Genomic DNA, 25,840 nt, shown 5'->3' with positions numbered 1-25,840 from the left:
GGGCCGACCCAAGCCCCGCTGTAAGTCGGGGCGGTCGGGGCTCCCAACATTGAAGCCCCCGCCGAGCAGAGAAAATTCCGTGGCCTATTTCAGGCCGCGCCGGACGGTGAAATATCCGCGGCGGGCCGACCCAAGCCCCGCGTTCCGGGGCGGGCGAACACGCTGCCGCTGCCGGAGCTCCCGATGTCGGCATCCACGCAGCCCGAGCCTAAGGCGAGTCGCAGCCGCTCCCGCAGCCTCCGAGAACGGCCGGCTCCGCTGATGGTGAGTCTGGTCCGCGGGCTCTGCGAACCAGAGCCCTGGAGGCCGCCAGCTCCAGGAGTTGGGCCGATGGTAGGCCGCAGCAGGAACGGAGACACGGCCCAGAACACAAAGGTCGGGTCTCCGTTCGGAAGGGACACATATTTACAATGTTACAGTTCCCCCCCTCCCCCCCACATACACACATAGTACACAAACACAAAAACACCACATCACAACTACAATTAAGACAACAAAAACAACAAAAACACAAAGACAAATGGACTGCAGGTAAGCCGCAGCTGCTAGGGCAGCGCCGCCAGCGCCGCCAGCGCCGCCATCTAAGGTGAGGGGGGGTAAGAGTTAGAAACATAGAAACATAGAAACATAGAAACATAGAAAATAGGTGCAGGAGGAGGCCATTTTGCCCTTCGAGCCAGCACTGTCATTCATTGTGATCATGGCTGATCATCTACAATCAGTAACCCGTGCCTGCCTTCTCCCCATATCCCTTGATTCCACTAGCCCCTAGGGCTCTATCGAACAATATTGGGATTGTTACTGAGTGAATGGACAGCTGCACATTTGGAACTGGTGGGATTGGAATGGGTAAGAGGAGTGGAGAAGATGAGACGGTCAATGTTGTGGTGCCAATTGGAGATTGAAATGTCGAGAGAGAGGATAGAAGGCCAGCAGGGGGCGTGGAGGAGGAGGAGTGTTGGAGACGGGTGAAGGGGCCATCAGTGGCGGGGGAGAATTCCTTGGCAGAGATATAGGCACAAGAGGCGGAGGAGGAGGTCAAAGACGAGCCAACATCATGGTGGGCCTGGAACTCATTGAAGTGTGCAGGGTCTCGACCAGAAACGTCACCCATTCCTTCTCTCCAGAGATGCTGTCCGACCTGCTGAGCCATAGGAACCTGAGAGGTAACTTTTCTACACAAAGGGCGGTGGGTGTATGGAACGAGCTGCTGGAGGAGGTTGGTGAAGCAGGTACTATCACAATGCTTAAAAAACATTCGGACAGGTACATGGATAAGAAATGGGCAAAAGGCAGGCAGGTGGGACAAGTGTAGATGGGGCACGTTGGCCGGAGTGGGCAAGTTGGCCCGAAGGGCTTGCTTCCACTCCGTATGATCCTATAACTCTATGACACTGCTTCGTGAAAGATGCCAACATAATCAAAGACCATTATTATCCCGGCCATTCCTTCTCCCCATTCCCATCAGGCAGAAGATACAGTAACAGGGCAATGCACATCACCAGTCTCAGGAACAGCTTCATCCCCTCTGTTATCTGGGCTCGATTAACTTTTCGATGTTCGATGAAAACTGTTCAATTAACTTTTTGTGATTTTGTCTGTGCCAGAAATGTGGCAGCCCTTGTGTACTGCCTTGGTGAGGTATGCTGTCTGATATAACTGGGATGTAGGCAAAAGTAAGCATTTTATTGTACCTTGGCACATGTGACAATAAAGTAGAATTGAAGAACTTTCATCGATGTGTGGAACAAGCTGCCAGAGGAGGTAGTTGAGGAAGGAACTATCCCAACATTTAACAAACAGTTCGACAGGTGCATGGATAGGACAGGTTTGGAGGGATATGGACCAAATGCTAGCAGGTGGGACTAGTGTATGAATGAATGAATAGGTTTATTGGCCAAGTATGTGCATATACAAGGAATGTGCCTTGGTGCTCCGCTCACAAATGACAACACAAACATACAGTTAACAATTAAGAATAAAGCATAAACACATCAAAACAATAAGAATACAACATTACGGTCTAAACATGTGGGTGCAAATAAACCAAAGCAAAAAAGAGACTTCAGACTTTGGTTATTGAGTAGAAATAGTACTCGTGGGAAAAAAAGCTGTTTTTATGTCTGGCTGTGGCTGCTTTGACAGTCCGGAATCGCCTTCCAGAGGGAAGTGCTTCAAAGAGTTTGTGGCCAGGGTGAGAGGGGTCAGAGATGATCTTGCCCGCTCGCTTCCTGGCCCTTGCAGTGTACAGTTCGTCAATGGGGGGAAGGTTGCAGCCAACAACCTTCTCAGCTGTGCGAATGATCCGTAAAGCTGGGGCATGTTGGCCAGTGTGGGCAAGTTGGGCCGAAGGGTTTCCACACTGTATCACTCTATGACTTTATGACTGGAAGATAGAGTACTGTCCGATTCACCTCTACCCCATTGATTTAGTTTAGTTTAGTTTAGTTTAGGGATACAGTACGGAAACAGACCCTTCGCCCACCGAATCTGTGCTGAGTAGCGATCCCAGTACACTAGCACTATCCCAGTACACTAGCACTATCCCCGTACACTAGCACTATCCCAGTACACTAGCACTATCCCAGTACACTAGCACTATCCCCGTACACTAGCACTATCCCCGTACACTAGCACTATCCCAGTACACTAGCACTATCCCCGTACACTAGCACTATCCCAGTACACTAGCACTATCCCAGTACACTAGCACTATCCCCGTACACTAGCACTATCCCAGTACACTAGCACTATCCCCGTACACTAGCACTATCCCCGTACACTAGCACTATCCCCGTAAACTAGTACTATCCCAGTACACTAACAATATCCCCGTACACTAGCACTATCCCCGTACACTAGCACTATCCCAGTACACTAGCACTATCCCAGTACACTAGCACTATCCCAGTACACTAGCACTATCCCCGTACACTAGCACTATCCCAGTACACTAGCACTATCCCAGTACACTAGCACTATCCCAGTACACTAGCACTATCCCAGTACACTAGCACTATCCCAGTACACTAGCACTATCCCAGTACACTAGCACTATCCCAGTACACTAGCACTATCCCCGTACACTAGCACTATCCTATAACCAAGGGACAATTTACAATCTTTACCGAAGTCAATTCACCTACAAACCTGTACATCTTTGGAGTGTGGGAGAAAACTGGAGCACCCAGAAAAAAATCACAGGGAGAATGTACAAACTCTGTACAGACAGCACCAGTAGACAAGATCGGGTGAAGATTGATAAACCCCCAGTGGATGTTCATGTCATAAGTTCATAAATGATAGGAGCAGAATGAGGCCATTTGGCCCATCAACTCTACTCCGCCATTCAATCATGGCTGGTCTATCTCTCCCACTCAACCCCATTCCCCTGCCTTCTCCCCATAACCCCTGACACCCGCACTAATCAAGAATCTATCTATCTTTGCCTTAAAAATATCGGCCGACTTGGCCTCCACAGCCTTCTGTGGCAAAGAATTCCACAGATCCACCACCCTTCGACTAATGAAATTCCTTCACATCTCCTTCCAAAAGGAACATCCTTTAATTCTGAGGCTGTCACCTCTAGTTCTTGACGCTCACATGAGTGGAAAGAAACTCTCTACATCCACTCCATGGAAGCCTTTCACTATTCGATTCAAATTAAAATTGCAATTGAATCTACCTCCTCTGGCAGCTCATACTATTTTCCCCACCGCCCTTTGTGTAAAAAAGGTTCCTGTTAAATCATTGCCCCCTCACCTTAAACCCATGTCCTCCGATTCTTGATTCCCCTACTCTGGGTAAAGTACTCTGTCACGTTGCTTTAGACTTTAGCTTTACTTTACTTTACTTTGGACTTTACTGTCGAGGTGCCTCGGGACTGTGAACAGACCCCATTGACGAACTGTACACTGCAAGGGCCAGGAAGCGAGTGGGCAAGATCATCTCTGACACCCGTCTATTGTGAGTTGTGAATGCGGAGCAGTGGTTCTGTCTCAGGCCATGCTCTGACCATCCAGGCCTGGTTTCCAACAGCCCGAAGAGTTAATTTCACCCCCATCTCCCTTCTCTTTCATCGCCCAGCTAGTCCTTCCGCGAGACAGAGCCGCTGTGCCGAGACGGACAGGTGACCTATGATCCCCCCCCCCAGTGCCGCTGAGCTACACCTGGCTGGGGGGGTTCAGCACCTCACCAACCTGACAGACTGACACACTAGAGGGCTGAGGCAGTCCCCAGCCCCCAGCCCCAGGTGTGTGTGGGAGGCAGCTGTATCTCAGCTCCTCACTCACACCCTGGCCTGCTCTCAGCCTCCCTGTCAGAATGCAGGCGTATCTGGAGAAGGGTCTCAATAGACAATAGACAATAGGTGCAGGAGGAGACCATTCAGCCCTTCGAGCCAGCACCGCCATCCAATGCGATCATGGCTGATCACTCTCAATCAGTACCCCGTTCCTGCCTTCTCCCCATACCCCCTCACTCCGCTATCCTTAAGAGCTCTATCCAGCTATCTCTTGAAAGCATCCAACGAACTGGCCTCCACTGCCTTCTGAGACAGAGAATTCCACACCTTCATCACTCTCTGACTGAAAAAGTTCTTCCTCATCTCCGTTCTAAATGGCCTACCCCTTATTCTTAAACTGTGGCCCCTTGTTCTGGACTCCCCCAACATTGGGAACATGTTTCCTGCCTCTAATGTGTCCAATCCCCTAATTATCTTATATGTTTCAATAAGATCCCCTCTCATCCTTCTAAATTCCAGTGTATACAAGCCTAATTGCTCCAGCCTTTCAACATACGACAGTCCTGCCATTCCGGGAATTAACCTAGTGAACCTACGCTGCACGCCCTCAATAGCAAGAATATCCTTCCTCAAATTTGGAGACCAAAACTGCACACAGTACTCCAGGTGCGGTCTCACCAGGGCCCGGTACAACTGTAGAAGGACCTCTTTGCTCCTATACTCAACTCCTCTTGTTATGAAGGCCAATATTCCATTGGCTTTCTTCACTGCCTGCTGTACCTGCATGCTTCCTTTCAGTGACTGATGCACTAGGACACCCAGATCTCGTTGAACATCCCCTCTTCCTAACTTGACACCATTCAGATAATAATCTGCCTTTCTATTCTTACTTCCAAAGTGAATAACCTCACACTTATCTACATTAAACTGCATCTGCCATGTATCCGCCCACTCACACAACCTGTCCGAGTCACCCTGCAGCCTTATTGCATCTTCCTCACAATTCACACTACCCCCCAGCTTAGTACCTGGAACGTCACCCATTCCTTGTCTCCAGATGTCCTGCCTGTTCCAGCATTTTTTGTCTATCTTCAGTGTAAATCTGTTGCTGTTCTACTGTGCCGTCCTTCGGTAGGTGTATCCCAGTCCACACACAGACCAGATTCCCCACCATTGACTCCATCTATACTTCACGCTGCCTTTGGAACAGCAGCCAATGTGATCGATAGACAATAGACAATAGACAATAGGTGCAGGAGGAGGCCATTTGGCCCTTCGAGCCAGCACCGCCATTCAATGTGATCATGGCTGATCATTCTCAATCAGTACCCCGTTCCTGCCTTCTCCCCATACCCCCTGACTCCGCTATCCTTAAGAGCTCTATCTAGCTCTCTCTTGAATGCATTCAGAGAATTGGCCTCCACTGCCTTCTGAGGCAGGGAATTCCACAGATTCACAACTCTCTGACTGAAAAAAAATTCCTCATCTCAGTTCCAAATGGCCTACCCCTTATTCTTAAACTGTGGCCCCTTGTTCTGGACTCCCCCAACATTGGGAACATGTTTCCTGCCTCTAACGTGTCCAACCCCTTAATAATCTTATAAGTTTCGATAAGATCTCCTCCCCTCCTTCTAAATTCCAGTGTATACAAGCCTAGTCGCTCCGGTCTTGCCTGGAGACTTGTCCCACCCCAATCATTCCTTCTCCCTGTTCCCATCCAGCAGATGGTACAGAAATTTGAAAAGGCACACCACCAGACTCAGGAACAGCTTCCTCCCCTCTGTTATCAGGCTTCTGAATGGCCCGTCCATAAGCTAGGGTACTGTCTGATCCACCTCATTGTACCGGTGCCAAAGAATGCCTCTCCAGCGTGTTTGAATGACTACCGACCGGTGGCCCTCACCTCGGTGGTCATGAAATGCTTTGAGAGGCTAGTCAAGAAGCACATCTGCGCCCTCCTTCCTCGCAACATGGACCCACTACAGTTCGCATTCCGTCCGTACAGGTCCACGGATGATGCGGTCTCCCAGGTTCTACACACCGCCCTCTCTCATCTGGACAGCCAGGGGGGCTATGTGAGGATGCTGTTCATTGACATTAGTTCAGCATTCAACACAATAGTCCCCAGCAGACTGGTTGAGAAGCTGCTGGAACTGGGGCTTAGCACCCCTCCGTGTGCCTGGGTCCTGGACTTTCTCACTGCCAGGCCCCAAGTGGTCAGGATGGGGGAACACACATCTAGCTCCCTCACCCTGAACACAGGATCCCCCCAGGGTTGCGTTCTTAGCCCCCTACTGTACTCCCTGTACACACATGACTGTGGGGCCAGGTTCAGCTCAAACTCCATCATCAAGTTTGCTGATGACACTGTGGTGGTGGGCCGGATCTCTGACAACGATGAGAAGGCCTACCGGGAGGAGGTGGCTGATCTGGCACTCTGGTGTCAGGACAATAGCCTCCTCTTGAATGTCACTAAAACAAAGGAGCTGATTGTGGACTTCAGAAGGGCTAAACATCCAAGGACGTCACTGGAGATAAATGGGTCTACTGTGGATAGGGTGAGCAGTTTTAAATACTTGGGAGTCCGCATCACAGAGGATCTGACGTGGGCAACGCACATTGCCGCACTGGTGGGTAAGGCTAAGCAGCGCCTTTACCACCTTAGACAGCTGAGGAAATTCAGAGTGTCTCTGAGGGTCCTTCATTGCTTCTACTCTGGGGCTGTAGAGAGCATCCTGTTCGGCAACATTACAGTCTGGTTTGGGAACAGCTCTGCCCAGGACAGGATGGCCCTGCAGAGAGTAGTGCGTTCGGCAGAACGCACCATGGGAACTACACTCATCCCCCTGCAGGACCTATACATCAGGAGGTGCAGATCAGGCAAACGCCTCCGCTGTCACCCTGCGAAAACGGAGAGGATGAGACGGAGCTTCTTCCCACAGGCCATCAGGACTGTTAACTTTTATAACCCCAGAGACTAAAATTTTGTCAACACTAATAGTAACTTATTATCTTTACTTATATGCTGTAACTGTAATTATTTTTTGTGCACAACCCGCAGGCATTGCCACTTTCATTTCACTGCACATCGTGTATGTGTATGTGACAAATAAATTTGACTTGACTTGACTTGACCCCATTGCGGACATTGGACTTTGTCACTGGAACTGATGCTCTAGAATGCTCTTTGGATAGCAATGCAAAATGAAGCTTTTCAATGTACCTCGGTACTCGTGATAATAATAAATCTAAGCCTAAGAAAAAGCTAACCTGGAAAGGATGCAGAGAAGAAAAACGAGGATGTTACCAGGAGGGCCTGAGCTACAGGGAGAGTTTGAACAGGTAGGACTTTATTCCTTGGAGTGCAGGAGGATGAAGGGTGATCTTATAGAAGTGTACAAAATCATGAGAGGAATAGATTGGGTAAATGCACAGAGTCTCTTGCCCAGAGTTGGGGAATCGAGAACCAGACGTAATAGTTTTAAGGTGACAATAGACAATAGACAATAGGTGCAGGAGTAGGCCATTTGGCCCTTCGAGCCAGCACCGTCATTCAATGTGATCATGGCTGATCATTCTCAATCAGTACCCCGTTCCTGCCTTCTCCCCATACCCCCTGACTCCACTATCCTTAAGAGCTCTATCTAGTTCTCTCTTGAATGCATTCAGAGACTTGGCCTCCACTGCCTTCTGAGGCAGTGAATTCCACAGATTTACAACTCCCTGACTGAAAAAGTTGAGAGGGGGGAAAGATTTAATAGGAACCTGAGGGGAAATTTTTACACAAAGGGTGGTGGCTGTATGGAACGAATTGCCAGAGAAGGTAGTTGAGGCAGGGTTTATCACAATGTTTAAGAAACATTTAGACAAGTACATGGATAGGACAGGTTTAGAGGGGTATGGGGCAAATGTGGGCAAGGTGGGACTAGTGCAGCTGGGACATGTTGGTCGGCGTGGGCAAGTTGGGCCGGAGGGCCTGTTTCCACGCTGTGTGACTGTATGATTGCAAGTGTCTATGACTCTCTGAGTCTAAAATAGATGTATAAAGTGCTGAAAGTATGAAAACTAAAGAATAGCAGATTAGCTGCAAGATGACACTGGCTCACAAATAAACGCCGTGAGCCATGGACACAGCCTGCCCGAAGAAAGTAGGATTTGCAAAGAAAGGAGAGATAAACTCTGCAGGAGATACCCATTGTATTGCTTTAACCCTAGCTAGCAGCAATTGACATTCGAATTTGACAGGACCTTGTTTTAACAGATGCGGCACCTAACAACCATATGGATGGCAAGGCGTGCAGGAACTTGTTGGTGTAACAGTAGAGTCAAAGAAAATGTTGCAAAAAGAACAAAGACATCACAATCCCTCCGTAATGTTAATCCCTCCACAGTCCCAGCTGTTATCAGGCAATTGAACACCCTATTCAAGATTCAAGATTCAAGATTCAAGATATCTTTATTTGTCATCCAAAAAACAAGTTTTTTGGACGAAATTCAGTCACCCACAGTCCAACAATAAAACATTAAAATAGGCAAATTACACAATAAAAGCATTAAAATAGGCAAATTACACAACCCCAAATTACACAGCCCCAAAAAAGAACATCCATCACAGTGAGTCTCCTCCAGTCCTCTCCTCACTGTGATGGAAGGCCACAATGTCTTTTCCCTTCCCCTGCCGTCTTCTCCCGCGGTCAGGTTGTAGTGGTTGCAGGCCGCGCCGGACGGTGGAAGGTCCGCAGCGGGCCGACCCAAGCCCCGCGATCCGGGGCGGGCGAACACGCTGCCGCTGTCCTCACAACCAGAGAGCAGCCTATCTACCACACTGGTGACCCTCGGTCTATCCTTGTGGAGCAACAGGTAGTATAAGAAAATAACTGCAGATGCTGGTACAAATCGAAGGTATTTATTCACAAAATGCTGGAGTAACTCAGCAGGTCAGGCAGCATCTCAGGAGAGAAGGAATGGGTGACGTTTCGGGTCGAGACCCTTCCTCAGACTGATGTCAGGGGGGCTGAACAAAGGAAGGATATCGGTGGAGACAGGAAGATAGAGGGAGATCTGGGAAGGAGGAGGGGAAGAGAAGGACAGAGGAACTATCTAAAGTTGGAGAAGTCGATGTTCATACCACTGGGCTGCAAGCTGCCCAGGCGAAATATGAGGTGCTGTTCCTCCAATTTCCGGTGGGCCTCACTGTGGCACTGGAGGAGGCCCATGACAGAAAGGTCAGACTGGGAATGGGAGGGGGAGTTGAAGTGCTCGGCCACCGGGAGATCAGTTTGGCCAACGCGGACCGAGCGCAGGTGTTGAGCGAAGCGATCGCCGAGCCTGCGCTTGGTTTCGCCGATGTAAATAAGTTGACATCTAGAGCAGTGGATGCAATAGATGAGGTTGGAGGAGGTCGGTCTATCCTTGATCAGACTTCGCTGGCTTTACATTGCACCAAATGTTATTCCCTTATCACGTATTCACACACTGTAAATGGCTCAATTGTAATCATGTATTGTCTTTCCGCTGACAGGTTAGCACGCAACAAAAAGCTTTTCACTGTACCTCGGGTCCACGTGACGATAAGCGAAGCTAGCTATAATGAATGAACGCTCAACGGTTAACCCATGAAGGACATGGCCCTCAATACCATAATGTTCAACGTATTTCAGAGGCATTGTCCTTTAACAACAGTTACCAATACGTGTAAGAAGGAACTGCAGAGACTGGTTTACACCGAAGATAGACGCACGGTGGCACAGCGGTAGAGTTGCTGCCTTACAGCGAATGCAGCGCCGGAGACTCAGGTTCGATCCTGACCACGGGCGCCGTCTGTACGGAGTTTGTACGTTCTCCCCGTGACCTGCGTGGGTTTGCTCCGAGATCTTTGGTTTCCTCCCACACTCCAAAGACGTACAGGTTTGTAGGCTAATTGGCTGGGCAAATGTAAAAATTGTCCCTAGGGTGTAGGATAGTGTTAATGTGCGGGGATAGCTGGGCGGCGCGGACCCGGTGGGCCGAAGGGCCTGTTTCCGCGCTGTATCTCTAAATCTTTTTTTAAAAATCAAAATGCTGGAGTACCTCAGCGGGTCAGGCAGCATCTCCGGAGAAAAGGAAGCGGTGACGTTTCAGGTCGTTACCCTTCATCAGACGAAGTGTAAATGTTCACATATCCGTTACGCCGCTGCAAGTAAGTATTGCATTGTTCCATTTCAGGACATACAAGTGATAATAATAAACCTAAACCTAAACCCTCAAGCCAGCAAACTATTTTGAAGAAGGGTCTCAACCCGAGACATCACCCATTCCTTCTCCCCAGAGATGCTGAGTTGCTCCAGCTTTTTGTGTCTGTTTACGGTTTAAACCAGCATCTGCACTTCCTTACGCCACAATTTTGAGGTGTCACAGAAAATAGCAAACACCTCACATTGCGACCAGCCAAAGCTTTGTTTTAAAAAACTGCGTAGCAAGTTAGGTACGATTTAATGAAGCGGCATGTCCCCAACAACTCTCACCAACTTCTTCAGATGCACCATAGAAAGCATTTTATCCGGATGCATCACAGGTTGGTTTGGGAACAGCTCCATCCAAGACCGCGAGAAATTGCAGAGAATTGTGGATGCAGCCCAGACCTTCAGACAAATCAACCTCCCTTCCATTGATTGCATTTACGCCTCACGCTGCCTCGGCAAGGCCAGCAGCATAATCAAGGACGAGTCGCACCCTGGCCAATCCCTCTTCTCCCCTCTCCCATCGGGCAAAAGTAACAGAGGTGTGAAAACGCACACCTCCAGATTCAGGGGCAGTTTCTTCCCAGCTGTTATCAGGCAACTGAATCATCCTACCACAACTAGAGAGCAGTGCTGAACTACTATCTACCTCATTGGTGACCCTTGGACAATCTTTGATTGGACTTTATTGACACTAAACGTTATTCTCTTATCATGATAGACACAAAATGCTGGAGCAACTCAACGGGACAGGCAGCATCTCTGGAGAGAAGGAATGGGTGATGTTTCGGGTCAAGACCCTTCTTCAGACTGATGTCAGGGGAGTTTCCTACACATTCCCTTATCATGATTCTGTACACTGTAAATGGCTCGACGGTAATCATGTCTTGTCTTTCCGCCGGCTGGTTATCACACAACAAAAGCTTTTCACTGTACCTCGGTACACGCGACAATGAACTAAACTGAAACTGAAACTGCAACTCTCTCCGTGTTCGAGCGAGCTCCCTGGGCCTTGTGGTAAAAGGCAGCCACCTAGCAGCCAGACGTAAATTAGGTCACTGTTTGTGGTTAAACAAGCACTTTGTGCCAATGGGCGGAACTTGGAAGACTGAGTGTTATGTAACACAACACACCCAATGTGTAAGAATCAATGGGAGAGTCAGTGTGGGGCAGCCTGAGGTCAGAGGTCAGAGGTCAGAGGTCAGAGGTCATATTTACAGCAAGAAGAGAGACTAAACTAAAGTAAAGTAAACTAAACTACATTATGTCAAAAGTGATAGAGGCAGAATTAGGCCGTTCGGCCCATCAAGTCTACACCGCCATTCAATCTCCCTCCTAACCCCAGTGTTATGGGTTTAAGACGAGAGACACGGTTTTCAATGTAAAATCTTCTTTTTTCCCCGCAAAGTGCCAATGGACAATTTTTTTTCACAATGATTTGCTCGTCAAGGCCCGGATCGAATGGAAGTGGAAAGGATGTTTTTTTGCACGCGGGGAGTCTAGGACCAGAGGCCATAGAATAAAAGGACGTGCTTTTCGGAAGGAAAGCCGAGGAGAAATTTCTTTGGTCAGAGGGTGGTGAATCTGTGGAATACTTTGCCACAGAAGGCTGTGGAGATCAAGTAAATGGATATTTTTGAGTCAAGTCAAGTCAAGTCAAGTCAATTTTATTTGTATAGCACATTTAAAAACAACCCACGTTGACCAAAGTGCTGTACATCAGTTCAGGTACTAAGAAAACGAACATACAATGGCACACAAACATAACAGCACATACATAAACAGTTCAAAGCGCCCCCTCAGAGGGCCTCAAACGCTAGGGAGTAGAAATAGGTTTTGAGCCTGGACTTAAAGGAGTCGATGGAGGGGGGCAGTTCTGATGGGGAGAGAGATGCTGTTCCACAGTCGAGGAGCTGCAACCGCAAAAGGCAGAGATTGAAAGATGATTGATTAGGATGGGTGTCAGGGGTTATGGGGAGAAGGCAGGAGAATGCGGTTAGGAGGAAGAGATAGATCAGCCATGATTGAATGGCGGAGTAGACTTGATGGGCCGAATGGCCTAATTCTGCCTCCACAACTTTTGAACTTATAATTTAGTTTAGTTTACTTTAGTTTAGTTTAGTTTCGAGCTACAGCATGGAAACAGGCCCTTCAGCCCACCACATCCACGCTAACCATCGATCACCCTTTCACACTCGTTCAGTGTTATCCCACTTATCATATCATATATATACAGCGCGGAAACAGGCCTTTTCGGCCCACCAAGTCCACGCCGCCCAGCGATCCCCGTACATTAACACTATCCTACACCCACTAGGGACAATTTTTACATTTACCCAAGCCAATTAACCTACATACCTGTACGTCTTTGGAAGGTGGGAGGAAACCGGAGCACCCAGAGGAAACCCATGTGGTTCAATGCTTTAATTAGTTTTGTTTTTTAATTGAAGAGTGACAAAAAATGCTGGAGTAACTCAGCGGGACAGACAACATCTCTGGAGGGAAGGAATGGTTACCATTTCGGGTCGAGACCCTTTTTTAATTTTTCAATGGTTCAATGTAACTTTGTTGTCACATGTACTGAGGTACAGTGAAATTCTTTTTTTGCGTTCAGTTCAGTACAAGTAATTCCAAACATAAGCACATCTTGGAGTCAGTACAAGCATATAGGAATAGTACATAGGCTTGGCACCATTTTCAAGCCCTAGTTGTTGTAAGTGATGAGAGGAGATCTTATCGAAAAAGGATGAGAGGAGATCTTATCGAAACGTATAAGATTATTAAGGGGTTAGAGGCAGGAAACATGTTCCCAATGTTGGGGGAGTCCAGAACAAGGGGCCACAGTTTAAGAATAAGGGGTAGGCCATTTAGAACAGAGATGAGGAAAAACCTTTTCAGTCAGAGAGTTGTGAATCTGTGGAATTCTCTGCCTCAGAAGGCAGTGGAGGCCAATTCTCTGAATGCATTCAAGAGAGAGCTAGATAGAGCTCTTAAGGATAGCGGAGTCAGGGGGTATGGGGAGAAGGCAGGAACGGGGTACTGATTGAGAATGATCAGCCATGATCACATTGAATGGCGGTGCTGGCTCGAAGGGCCGAATGGCCTCCTCCTGCACCTATTGTCTATTGTCTATTGTCTAAGTGCAGAGTTCTTAATCTCGCTGTACAGGCCCGTTGCCCTGGCGACGTTGCAGGTTCGGCCTGGCCAAGCACAGCCACCAGTGTCCTTCACCACTGCTCCACCACTAAAATCAGACTGTACATAAGCACGGTCATAAATAACGTACAGTTCCCCCCAAACCATGTAGTTCAGAGGATCTTTGGAGACTGTGGTGTTTAATAGCCTGATGGCTGTGGGGAAGAAGCTGTTCCTGAACCTGGACGTTACAGTTTTCAGGCTCCTGTACCTTCTTTCCGATGGCAGGGGTGAAATGAGTGAGTTGCCAGGGTGGTGTGGGTCTCAGATGATGCTGGCTGCTTTTTTGAGGCAGTGACTCCGGTAAAGTCCCTTCGATGGCGGGGGAGGCCAGTACCCGTGATGGACTGGGGCAGTGTTTACAACTTTTTGCGACCTTCTTTGTTCCCTGGCCGTTCAAGTTGCCGAACCAGGCCGTGATGCAACCAGTCGATACTCTCTCCACTGTACACCTGTTGAAGTTCAAGAGTATTTGTTGACACACTGAATCTCTTCAATCTCTGAAGGAAGTAAGGGGCAGTGAGAGGCTATCTTTATCATTGCGTCAGTGTGCTGGGTCCAGGACACATCTTTAGGGATATGTACGTCTGGGAATTTGATGTTTTTATTGATTTTCTCCACCACCGTCCCGTCGATGAAGACAGGGTTTGTGGATCCTCAGCCTTCCTCTTCCAAAGGGCGGCACGGTGGCGCAGCGGTAGAGTTGCTGCCTTACAGCGAATGCAGCGCCGGAGACTCAGGTTCGATCCTGACTACGGGCGCCGTCTGTACAGAGTTTGTACGTTCTCCCCGTGACCTGCGTGGATTTTCTCCGAGATCTTCGGTTTCCTCCCACACTCCAAAGATGTACAGGTATGTAGGTTAATTGACTGGGTAACATGTAAAAATTGTCCCTAGTGGGTGTAGGATAGTGTTAATGTGCGGGGATCGCTGGGCGGCACGGACTCGGTGGGCCGAAGGGCCTGTTTCCGCGCTGTATCTCCAAAAATAAATTAAAAAGTCAACAATCAGTTCTTTGGCTCCACCGACAATGAGAGCAAGGTTGTTGATCTGGCACCAATCGATCAGTCATGGGTGTAGAGAGAGAGTAGAGTGGGGGGGCTGAGCACGCAGCCTTGGGGTCTCGTTGAGCCAAAACATTATGACCACTGACAGGTGAAGTGAATATCATTGATTATCTTGTTACCATGGCACCTGTGAAGGGATGGGATATATTAGGCAGCAGGTGAACAGTCAGTTCTTGAAGTTGGTGTGTTGGATGCAGGAGAAATGGGCAGGAGTAAAGACCTGAGCGACTTTGACAAGGGCCAAATTGCTAGGGCCAGACGACTGGGTCAGAGCATCTCTGAAACGGCAAGGCTTGTGGGGTGCTCCCGGTCAGCAGTGGTGAGTATCTACCGACAGTGGTCCGAGGAGGGACAAACCACAAACCAACGACAGGGTGCTGGGCGCCCAAGGCTCATCGATGCGCGAGGGCAACGAAAGCTATCCCATCTGGTCTGAACCGACTGTGGGAAGACGACAAGCCGGTGGAGGGAGTATGATGTTCTGGGCAATGTTCTGCTGGGAAACCCTGGGTCCGGCCATTCATGTGGACGTCAATTTGACTTGTGTCACCTACCTAAACATCGTTGCAGACCAGGTACACCCCTTCATGGCAATGGTAGTCCCTGATGGCAGTGGCCTCTTTCAGCAGGATAATGCGCCCTGCCACACTGCACACATTGTTCGGGAATGGTTTGAGGAACATGATGAAATGTTCACGGTGTTGCCCTGGCTTCCAAATTCTCCAGATCTCAATCCGATTGAGCATCTGTGGGATGTGCTGGATCCACCTCGCAACTTACACGACTTGACTTTTTTAGATTTTTAGATTTAGAGATACAGCGCAGAAACAGGCCCTTCGGCCCACCGGGTCCGCGCCGCCCAGCGATCCCCGCACATTAATACTATCCGACACACACTGGGGACAATTTTTTTACATTTTACCCAGTCAATTAACCTACAAACCTGTACGTCTTTGGAGTGTGGGAGGAAACAGAAGATCTCGGAGAAAACCCACGCAGGTCACGGGGAGAACGTACAAACTCCGTACAGACGGCGCCTGTAGTCAGGATCGAACCTGAGTCTCAGGCGCTGCATTCGCTGTAAGGCAGCAACTCTACCGCTGCGCCACCGTGCCGACTTGAAGGATCTGCTGCTAATGTTTTGGTGCCAGATACCACAGGACACCTTCAGGGGTCTTGTAGAGTCCATGCCTCGCCGGGTCGGCGCTGTTTTGGCGGCACACGGAGGACCAACAACATATTAGGCAGGTGGTCATAATGTTTTGGCTGATCGGTGTATGTTTCTATGTTCCATGTTTCTATGTTTCTACCAGTGAGGAGGAACCTAATTAGAGTCATAGGAAACAGGCCCTTTGCAGCCTGCTTCTGTGCCTCCTGCAGCTGTCCTTGAAGGCGCTGGAGGCATTACCCTGGTCCACCCTCCTACCGGCCCTCGCTCCTCACGTCCAAGGTCTCCAGCTCCCTCCCGGTCCCACCGACGGACGGACTGGTATGGATGGCTCAGCGATCGCTTCACTCAACACCTGCGCTCGGTCCGCGTTTACCAATCTGATCTCCCGGTGGCCGAGCACTTCAACTCCCCCTCCCACTCCCAGTCTGATCTTTCTGTTATGGGCCTCCTCCAGTGCCATAGTGAGGCCCACCGGAAATTGGAGGAACAGCACCTCATATTTCGCTTGGGCAGCTTGCAGCCCAGCGGTATGAACATCGACTTCTCCAACTTTAGATAGTTCCTCTGTCCCTCTCTTCCCCTCCCCTTCCCAGATCTCCCTCTATCTTCCTGTCTCCACCTATATCCTTCCTTTGTCCCGTCCCCCTGACATCAGTCTGAAGAAGGGTCTAGACCCGAAACGTCGCCCATTCCTTCTCTCCCGAGATGCTGCCTGACCTGCTGAGATACTCCAGCATTTTGTGAATAAATACCTTCGATTTGTACCAACATCTGCAGTTATTTTCTCATACTAGTGTGGATGGGTGATCGATGGTCGGCATGGAATCGGTGGGCCGAAGGGCCTGTTTCCGTGCTGTTTCTCCAAACCAAAAATAAAATCACTGCGATTTTCGATTTTATTCGCAGACAACAGGAAGCCAGAGGACTGAGCACACGAATGATAGACTCATATGAAAAGTATTCAAAGTAGACTCATTTCACGAATAGCATTCGAAGCGTATTTATTTTACCAAAGAAAAGTATTCAAGGCAAACTGATTTTACAGAGGAAGGGGCAAAGCTTGATGGATTGCAGCTTGTTAAGTCTTCAATTAGCAGGTAGTTTAACACAGTGTTTGCTGTCAGCGTGGTTTACTGTGACAAAGGGTTGTGGATTCAGACCGACTGCAGCTTTGAAGGCCAAATCCCTCCTGATATTTTGTCACAACACTGTGTTCAGCTCAGGCTCCGCTCCGCTCAGTCGGCTGTAGGGATCGTGGGACTCCAGGTGGAGATCAGAAAGTTGCTTGAGCCAAAATTCCACCTCAAGGAGGAAACAACAAATTGGTTTGTAATGTGTGGGAACTTGCTGTGTGCAAACTGGCAGCTACGTTTGCCTGCAAGGCAACCTGCAAAAGATAGACACAAAATGGTGGAGTAACTCAGCGGGACGGGGCGGCACGGTGGCGCAGCGGTAGAGTTGCTACCTTACAGCGAATGCAGCGCCAGATACTCAGGTTCGATCCTGACTACGGGCGCCGGCTGTACGGAGATTGTACATTCTCCCCGTGACCTGCGTGGGTTTTCTCCGAGATCTTCGGTTTCCTCCCACACTCCAAAGACGTACAGGTATGTAGGTTAATTGGCTGGGCAAATGTAAAAATTGTCCCTAGGGCGTAGGATAGTGTTAATGTGCGGGGATCGCTGGGCGGCGCGGACCCGGTGGGCCGAAGGGCCTGTTTCCGCACTGTATTTCTAAATCCCTACAACAAGGCAAACTGCAAACATAGCTGATAGAAACAAAGAACCACAGATGCCGTTTTCTACTAAAAGTGCTGGAGTAACCCAAAGTTGTCTGGCAGCATCTCTGGAGAAAAAGGATGGGTGACGTTTCAGGTCGGGACCCTTCTTCAGAGCCTTCAAAAAATGATGATGATGATGATGATATTTCATTGTCATATGTGGAATTCTTTGCCACAGACGGCTGTGGAGGCCAAGTCAAGGGATATTTTTAAGGCGGAGATTGATAGATTCTTGATTAGTATGGGTGTCAGGGTTTGTGGGGAGAAGGCAGGAGAATGGGGTTGAGAGGGAAAGAGGGATCAGCCATGATTGAATGGCGGTGTAGACTTGATGGGCCGAATGGACTAATTCTGCTCCTATCACTTATGAACATGTACCTACGGACCTAGGTACAGTGAAATTCTTTGTTTTGCATACAATCCAGTAAAATCATGCTATAGATAAGAACAATCATAGATAAGTACAAAAGTACAGTGATTGTCGTGTGATAGTAGACTTCACCCAGAAAGTACACAAACCTTGCCAGCTTTCTGGCACCAACAAAGTCTCAAAGTTATAAGAGTGCAGTCTCATCTTGGCCTTAAAGGCCAGTTGGCCTGGCGGCACTACTCCTCTCCTCGACCTCTGTCCACGCCATCTTGTTGGTTGCACAGAAAAAATGAAGGAATGGTGAGTCAAGTCAAGTTGCGTTAAGGGAATCAAGAACCAGAGGACATAGGTTTAAGGCAAGAGGGGAAAGATTTAACAAGATCCTGAGGGGCATGTTTTTCACACAGAGGGTGGAGGGTATATGAAATGAGCTGCCAGTGGAGGTAGTTGAGGCAGGTACTATAACAACGAGGATGTTGCCAGGACTAGAGGGTGTGAGACAATAGACAATAGACAATAGACAATAGGTGCAGGAGGAGGCCATTCGGCCCTTCGAGCCAGCACCGCCATTCAATGTGATCATGGCTGATCATTCTCAATCAGTACCCCATTCCTGCCTTCTCCCCGTACCCCCTGACTCCGCTATCCTTAAGAGCTCTATCTAGCTCTCTGTTGAATGCATTCAGAAAATTGGCCTCCACTGCCTTCTGAGGTAGAGAATTCCACAGATTCACAACTCTCTGACTGAAAAAGTTTTTCCTCATCTCAGTTCTAAATGGCCTACCCCTTATTCTTAAACTGTGGCCCCTTGTTCTGCCTCTAACGTGTCCAACCCCTTAATAATCTTATACGTTTCGATAAGATCTCCTCTCATCCTTCTAAATTCCAGTGTATACAAGACGTACAGGTATGTAGGTTAACTGGCTTGGTATAAATGTAAATTGTCCCTAGTGTGTGTAAGACGGTGTTAATGTGCGGGGATGGCTGGTCAGTGCGGACCTGGTGGGCCGAAGGGCCTGTTTCCGCGCTGAATCCCTAAACTAAACTAAATTAAACTAAACTAGCTGTTAGCTCTTCCCGCGAAGGGAAACATCCCAGGTGGAGGAATTTACCAGCAGTTCCTTTGATGATCCTGGCTCGTACCTTCACTCTGTCACAGCCACCGTGTGTTCCAGTCAAATAGACAGCTACTCGAGTGATTTCAGTTGATCTGATGCCTCACTGAAGACATTACCACTAATCTCAGGAAGGAAAAGGAATTCACACGAGGTATTAAAATGATGCCTATTATTAGGTCGGGAGATGCGGTTGTTTTGGGCATGACCATACAAGTCTCTTCCTCAGGTGCATATGAACAAGGGGAATTATATTACTGGTAACCTGTGTGGTCTGAAATGAGTTTCAGTTTCAAAATCGCTGTTACATGGTAACGGAATAATTAGAAATAGGAAGAAGAGTAGACCTATAGAGTAGGCTGTACACCTTATTGTGGATCAGTCATCTTGACTCATGGTGATTGAATGGGACAAGAACACTTATAGAGGTGTATAAAATCATGTGAGGAATAGATCGGGTAGACGCACACAGTCTCTTGCCCATAGTAGGGGAATCGAGAACCAGAGGACATGGGTTTACGGTGAAGGGGGAAAGATTTTATAGGAATTTGAGGAGTAACCTTTCTCACGCAAAGGGTGGTGTGTGTGTGTGAGGGATGAGCTGCCAGAGGAGGTAGCTGAGGCAGGGACTATCGCAACATTTAAGAAACATTTAGACAGGTACATGGATAGGACAGGTTTAGAGGGATATGGGCCAAACGCAGGCAAGTGGGACTAGTGTAGATGGGACATGTTGGTCGGTGTGGGCAAGTTGGGCTGAACAGCCTGTTTCCACACTGTATCACTCTATGACTTTGATTCTAAACCATTTGGCTGTACGGTAAATTGAGTTACTCCTGCATTTTGTGTCTATGTTAGTAATAGTAATCTTTCAAGTGAGGAAATCAAGGGATATGGGGAGAAAGCAGGAATGGGGTGCTGATTCTGGATGATCAGCCATGATCACATTGAATGGCGGTGCTGGCTCGAAGGGCCGAATGGCCTACTCCTGCACCTATTTTCTATGTTTTTACGTTTCTATGTTTCCATAAAACCTGCCATGCTTAGCTAATGTGACAGTAGCCCCACAGGATTGTGGTTGAATCTTGACTAATCTCTGAAATGGCCAATTTACACCAAACCATTTAACCTACAAACCTGGGTGTCTTTGGAGTGTGGGAGGAAACCGAGGATCTCGGAGAAAGCCCACGCAGGTCACGGGGAGAACGTGCAAACTCCATACAGACAGCACCCGTAGTCGGGATCGAACCCGGGTCTCCGGCGCTGCAAGGATGTAAGGCAGCGACTCTACCCGCTGAGCCACTGTTTGGCTGTTCCCATATTTGCCGCCCCATATTTACTGGACAAACTCCATTCCTTGGCCATGGAATGCATCCAGCTAGACCTGAACTGGAATATTGTATCAGGTCCACCATTAGAACAACAGAGCGCCCCCCCTGACCACTGGTCAACCCGAGGAGCACCTTCAGCAACAGACTGGTCCCACCAAGATGCTGCACAGAACGCCACTGGAGATCCTTCTTCCCTGTGGCTATCAAACCTTACAACTCCTCCCCCTTCTGTCATGGGATAGACTGACTGACTACCCTCACCTCCCCCCCGTCCCCCCCCGTCCCCCACCTCCATCCCCAATCTTTGCACATCCCCAATCCTTTCCACTTTAATTTCATATTTCATGTATCTTGTTGTGTTTAATAACTGTTGGGAGACCAATTTCCCTCCTGGGGCAAATAAAGTTCCATCGTATCGTTTCGTAGTTTCCAACTCACGCGTGGGTTTTCTCTGGGATCATCGGTTTCCTCCCACACTCCAAAGACGCACAGGTATGTAGGTTACTTGGCTTGGTGTATGTGTAATTTGTCCCTAGTGTGTGTAGGCAGGGCCGTCTTAACGCATGGGCCTGATGGGCACTTGCCCGGGGCCCCACGAGCATGTTAAGTGACCTGCAATAAATAAATACTACTTTAAAATGTAGGTTCAATAAGTGCTTTTTTCGCAACATTTTCGGTCCCTAAGTGTTTTTTTCGCAACATTTTCCATCCCTAAGTGCTTCTCACAGCGATCTGTTTCGCAACAATTAGCTCCCTAAGTGCTTTGCTTTTCCATCCCTAAGTGCTTCTCACAGCGATCTGTAAGTGCTTTTCGCAACAATGTAGCACCCTAAGTCCATCGCTTAGTGCTTTTCGGTAAGTGCTTTTCGCCGGCACGACAGGGGGGGAGCTGGTAGGGAAAAGGGGTGGGGGAGAGTAACGGTGGGGGCGACGGGGAGGGTGGGAGGAGGAGTTGTCGTAGTTGTCGTAGGAGCCCCAGTACACTGCTTTGCCCGGGGCCCATAATGCTGTAAAGACGGCCCTGTGTGTAGGGTAGTGTTAGTGCGGTGATCGCTGGTCGATGCGGAATTGTTGGGACAAAGGGCCTGTTTCCGTGCTGTATCTCCAAACTAACCACGGGTTTTCTCCGGGTGCTCCAGTTTCCTCCTACACTCCAAAGCCTTACAGGTCTGTAGGCTAATTGGCTTCGGTAAAAATAAATTGTAAAATTGTCCCTAATGTGTGTAGGATAGTGCTAGTGTACGGGGATCACTGGTTGGCGCGGCCTCGGTGTGCTGAAAATGTTGACTCAAAATTGTTGAGTCCTGACTCTCAGTCTGAAGAAGGACTTCGACCTGAAACGGCACATTTTGCTTTTCTCCAGACGTGCTGCTTGACCCGGTGAGTTACTCCAGAATTTTGGGCCAGTTTCCATGCCCTATCTTTCAATCAATCGATCAATCATCCAGTACCATTAACATACAATCGAAGGTATTTATTCACAAAATTAACTCAGCAGGTCAGGCAGCATCTCAGGAGAGAAGGAATGGGTGATGTTTCAGGTCGAGACCCTTCTTCAGACTGATGTCAGGGGGGCGGGACAAAGGAAGGATATAGGTGGAGACAGGAAGACAGTGGGAGATCTGGGAAGGGGAGGGGAAGAGAGGGACAGAGGAACTATCTAAAGTTGGAGAAGTCAATGTTCATACCACTGGGCTGCAAGCTGCCCAGGCGAAATATGAGGTGCTGTTCCTACAATTTACGGTGGGCCTCACTATGGCACTGGAGGAGGCCCATGACAGAAAGGTCAGACTGGGAGTGGGAGGGGGAGTTGAAGTGCTCAGCCACTGGGAGATCAGGTTGGTGAAGGCGGACTGAGCGAAGGTGTTCAGCGAAGCGATCGCCGAGCCTGCGTTTGGTTTCGCCGATGTAAAGAAGTTGACATCTAGAGCAGCGGATGCAATAGATGATGTTGGAGGAGGTGCAGGTGAACCGCTTTCTCACCTGGAAAGACTGTTTGGGTCCTTGGATGGATTTGAGGGGGGAGGTAAAGGGACAGGTGTTGCATCTCCTGCGGTTGCAGGGGAAAGTGCCCGGTGATGGGGTGGTTTGGGTAGGAAGGGACGAGTGGACCAGGGAGTTACAGAGGGAACGGTCTCTGCGGAACGCAGAAAGGGGAGGGGATGGGAAGATATGGCCAGTGGTGGGGTCCCATTGTAGGTGACGGAAATGTTGGCGAATGATTTGTTGGATCCGCTGGCTGGTGGGGTGGAAGGTGAGAACGAGGGGGATTCTGTCCTTGTTACGAATGGAGGGGAGGGGGAGCAAGAGCGGAGCTGCGGGATGTAGAAGAGACCTTAGTGGGAGCCTCATCTATAATGGAAGAGGGGAAGCCCCGTTTCCTGAAGAATGATGACATCTCTGATGCTCTGGTGTGAAACACCTCATCCCGGGCGCAGATCAATAACTTTTGTTTGACCTACTCTGCTGTTCTCACACAGTTTAGTCTCAAGTCAAGTCAAGTTTATTTGTCACATACACATACACATATACGATGTGCAGTGAAATGAAAGTGGCAATGCCTGCGGATTGTGCAACAAAAAAAAAAAAAGACGTGGGGTGTGTGTGTGTGTATGTGGGGTGTGTGTATATGTGGGGTGTGTGTGTGTATGTGAGGTGTGTGTGTATGGGGTATGTGTGTGTATGGGGTATGTGTGTGTATGGGGTATGTGTGTGTGTGTGTGTGTGGGTGTGTGTGTGTGTGTGTATGTGGGGTGTGTGTGTATGGGGTATGTGTGTGTATGTGGGGGGGGTGTGTGTGTGGGGGGGTGAGGTGTGTGTGTATGGGGTATGTGTGTGTATGTGGGGTGTGTGTGTGTGTGGGGGGTGTGTGTGTGTATGTGGGGTGTGTGTGTATGGGGTATGTGTGTGTATGTGGGGTGTGTGTGTGTGTGTGTATGTGAGGTGTGTGTGTATGGGGTATGTGTGTGTATGTGGGGTATGTGTGTATGTAGTGTGTGTGTGTGTATGTGAGGTGTGTGTGTATGGGATATGTGTGTGTATGTGGGGTGTGTGTGTGTATGTGGGGTGTGTGTATGTGAGGTATGTGTGTATGTGGGGTGTGTGTGTATATGTGGGGTGTGTGTGTGTGTATGTGAGGTGTGTGTGTATGGGGTATGTGTGTGTGTATGTGGGGTGTGTGTGTATGTGGGGTGTGTGTATGTGAGGTATGTGTGTATGTGGGGTGTGTGTGTGTGTGTATGTGGGGTGTGTGTGTGTATGTGAGGTGTGTGTGTATGGGGTATGTGTGTGTGTATGTGGGGTATGTGTGTATGTGGGGTGTGTGTCTGGGTGCAGATTTCTTTACATCCCTCCACATGGTGAAGATTTCAGGTTTGACAACAAAGTATGCTTTAAGCTCACCTCCAATTGTTGAAATCCCCTCATCATCTCAGAGGGAGAGAATTAAATCTGCCTTTCATCCCCTCAGGCTCCATCAAACAAGTTGCCCTCAGTTCTAATCAGTTTTTAATGATGGCTTGGAAGCAGCACGCCGTGTGCAAGTACACAAGGAATATTGGATTACACTAAATTTGTACCTTGGTGGAAATCTAAGATTTAAGAAAACTGTTAAGAGCATCAGCTAGCAAATCAGTGGTGCTTGTTACAACTCATTTTCAGTTTTAGGTTTTTCACTTGCTGAGGAAGTCCTTCTTTCAACAAGATGCTTAGGTTGAAGGTGAGGTCTTATATGCTGGACTGCCAGGAGATAGACCCACAGAGTGATACAATGTGGAAACAGGCCCTTCGGCCCAACTTGCCCACACCGGCCAACATGTCCCATCTACCCGAGTCCCACCTGCCTGCATTTGGCCCATATCCCTCTAAACTTGACCTATCCATGTACCTGTCTAAATGTTTCTTAAACGTTGAGATAGTCCCTGCCTCAACTACCTCCTCCTGCTGTTTTGGCTATACACCCACCACCCTTTGTGTAAATAAAAGTTACCCCTCAGGTTCCTATGAAATCCTTCACCTCATCTTAAACCTATGGCCTCTGGTTCTCGATTCACCTCCTCTTGGCAAAAGACTCTGCGTCTACCTGATCTTTTCCTCCCATGATTTTGTATACCTCTAGAAGATTACCCCTCATTCTCCTGTGCTCCAGGGAATAGAGTAAGAGCCTGCTTAACCTCTCCCTTCTCTGCCTCAGAAGGCAGTGGAGGCCAATTCTCTGAATGCATTCAAGAGAGAGCTGGATAGAGCTCTTAAGGATAGCGGAGTCAGGGGGTATGGGGTACTGATTGAGAATGATCAGCCATGATCACATTGAATGGTGGTGCTGGCTCGAAGGGCCGAATGGCCTCCTCCTGCACCTATTGTCTATTGTTTATTGTCCCTGTAGCTCAGGCCCTCCTCATTCTCGTAAATCTTCTCTGCGCCCTTTCCAGCTTGACAACATCTTTCCTATAACACGGTGCCAAAAACTGAACACGATACATCTAAATGTAGCCTCACCAACGTCTTATACATCTGCAACATGACCTCCCAACTTCTATGCTCAATGCTCTGACTGATGAAGGCCAATAATGCGAATGCCAAAACGAGGTGACAGAAGTGAGATGCCTTAACATATGAACCCGCAGTAATTATCGCATTTTCGCTCACACTGTTCCATGTTTAGATCGACACAAAATGCTGGCGTAACTCAGCGGGTCAGGCAGCATCACTGGAGAAAACAAAACAGGTGACGTTTCGGGTTGAGGCCCTTCTTCGGACTGAGAGTCAGGGGAGAGGTTAAACTAGAGATATTAAAAATGTCCAAAGATCAAATGAACGAAAGGTATGAAAAGAACAAATCAAAGTCAGCAACGATGATCAAGGTAAGGCGGAGCCCACAATGGTCCATTGTTGGCTGTGGAGAAGGTGATAAATAGTGGATACAAACAGTCAAACTAAGCAGGATGACAATGAAACTAGGGTGGGGGAGGGACGGAGGGAGAGGGGATGCAAGGGTTACTTGAAGTTAGAGGAATCAATATTCATACCGCTGGGGTGTGAGCTGCCCAAGCGAAATATGAATTGCTGTTCCTCTATTTTGCATTTAGTCTCACTCTGGACCAATGGAGGAGGCCCAGGACAGAAAGGTCAGTGTGGGAATGGGAAAGGGAGTTAAAGTGTTTGGCAACCGGGAGACCGTGTAGGCCAAGGTGGACTAAGCGGAGGTGTTCAGCTAAACGATCACAGAGTCTACGCTTGGTCTCGTCGATATGCAGGAGTCCACACCTGGAACAGCGGATACAGTGGATGAGGTTGGAGGAGGTGCAAACGAACCTCTGCCTCACCTGAAAGGACTGTCGGGGTCTTTGGA

The sequence above is a fragment of the Rhinoraja longicauda genome, chromosome 1 (genome assembly GCF_053455715.1).
Source record: "Rhinoraja longicauda isolate Sanriku21f chromosome 1, sRhiLon1.1, whole genome shotgun sequence".
NCBI lineage: Eukaryota > Metazoa > Chordata > Chondrichthyes > Rajiformes > Arhynchobatidae > Rhinoraja > Rhinoraja longicauda.
Note: the sequence above shows the minus strand (reverse complement) of the source record.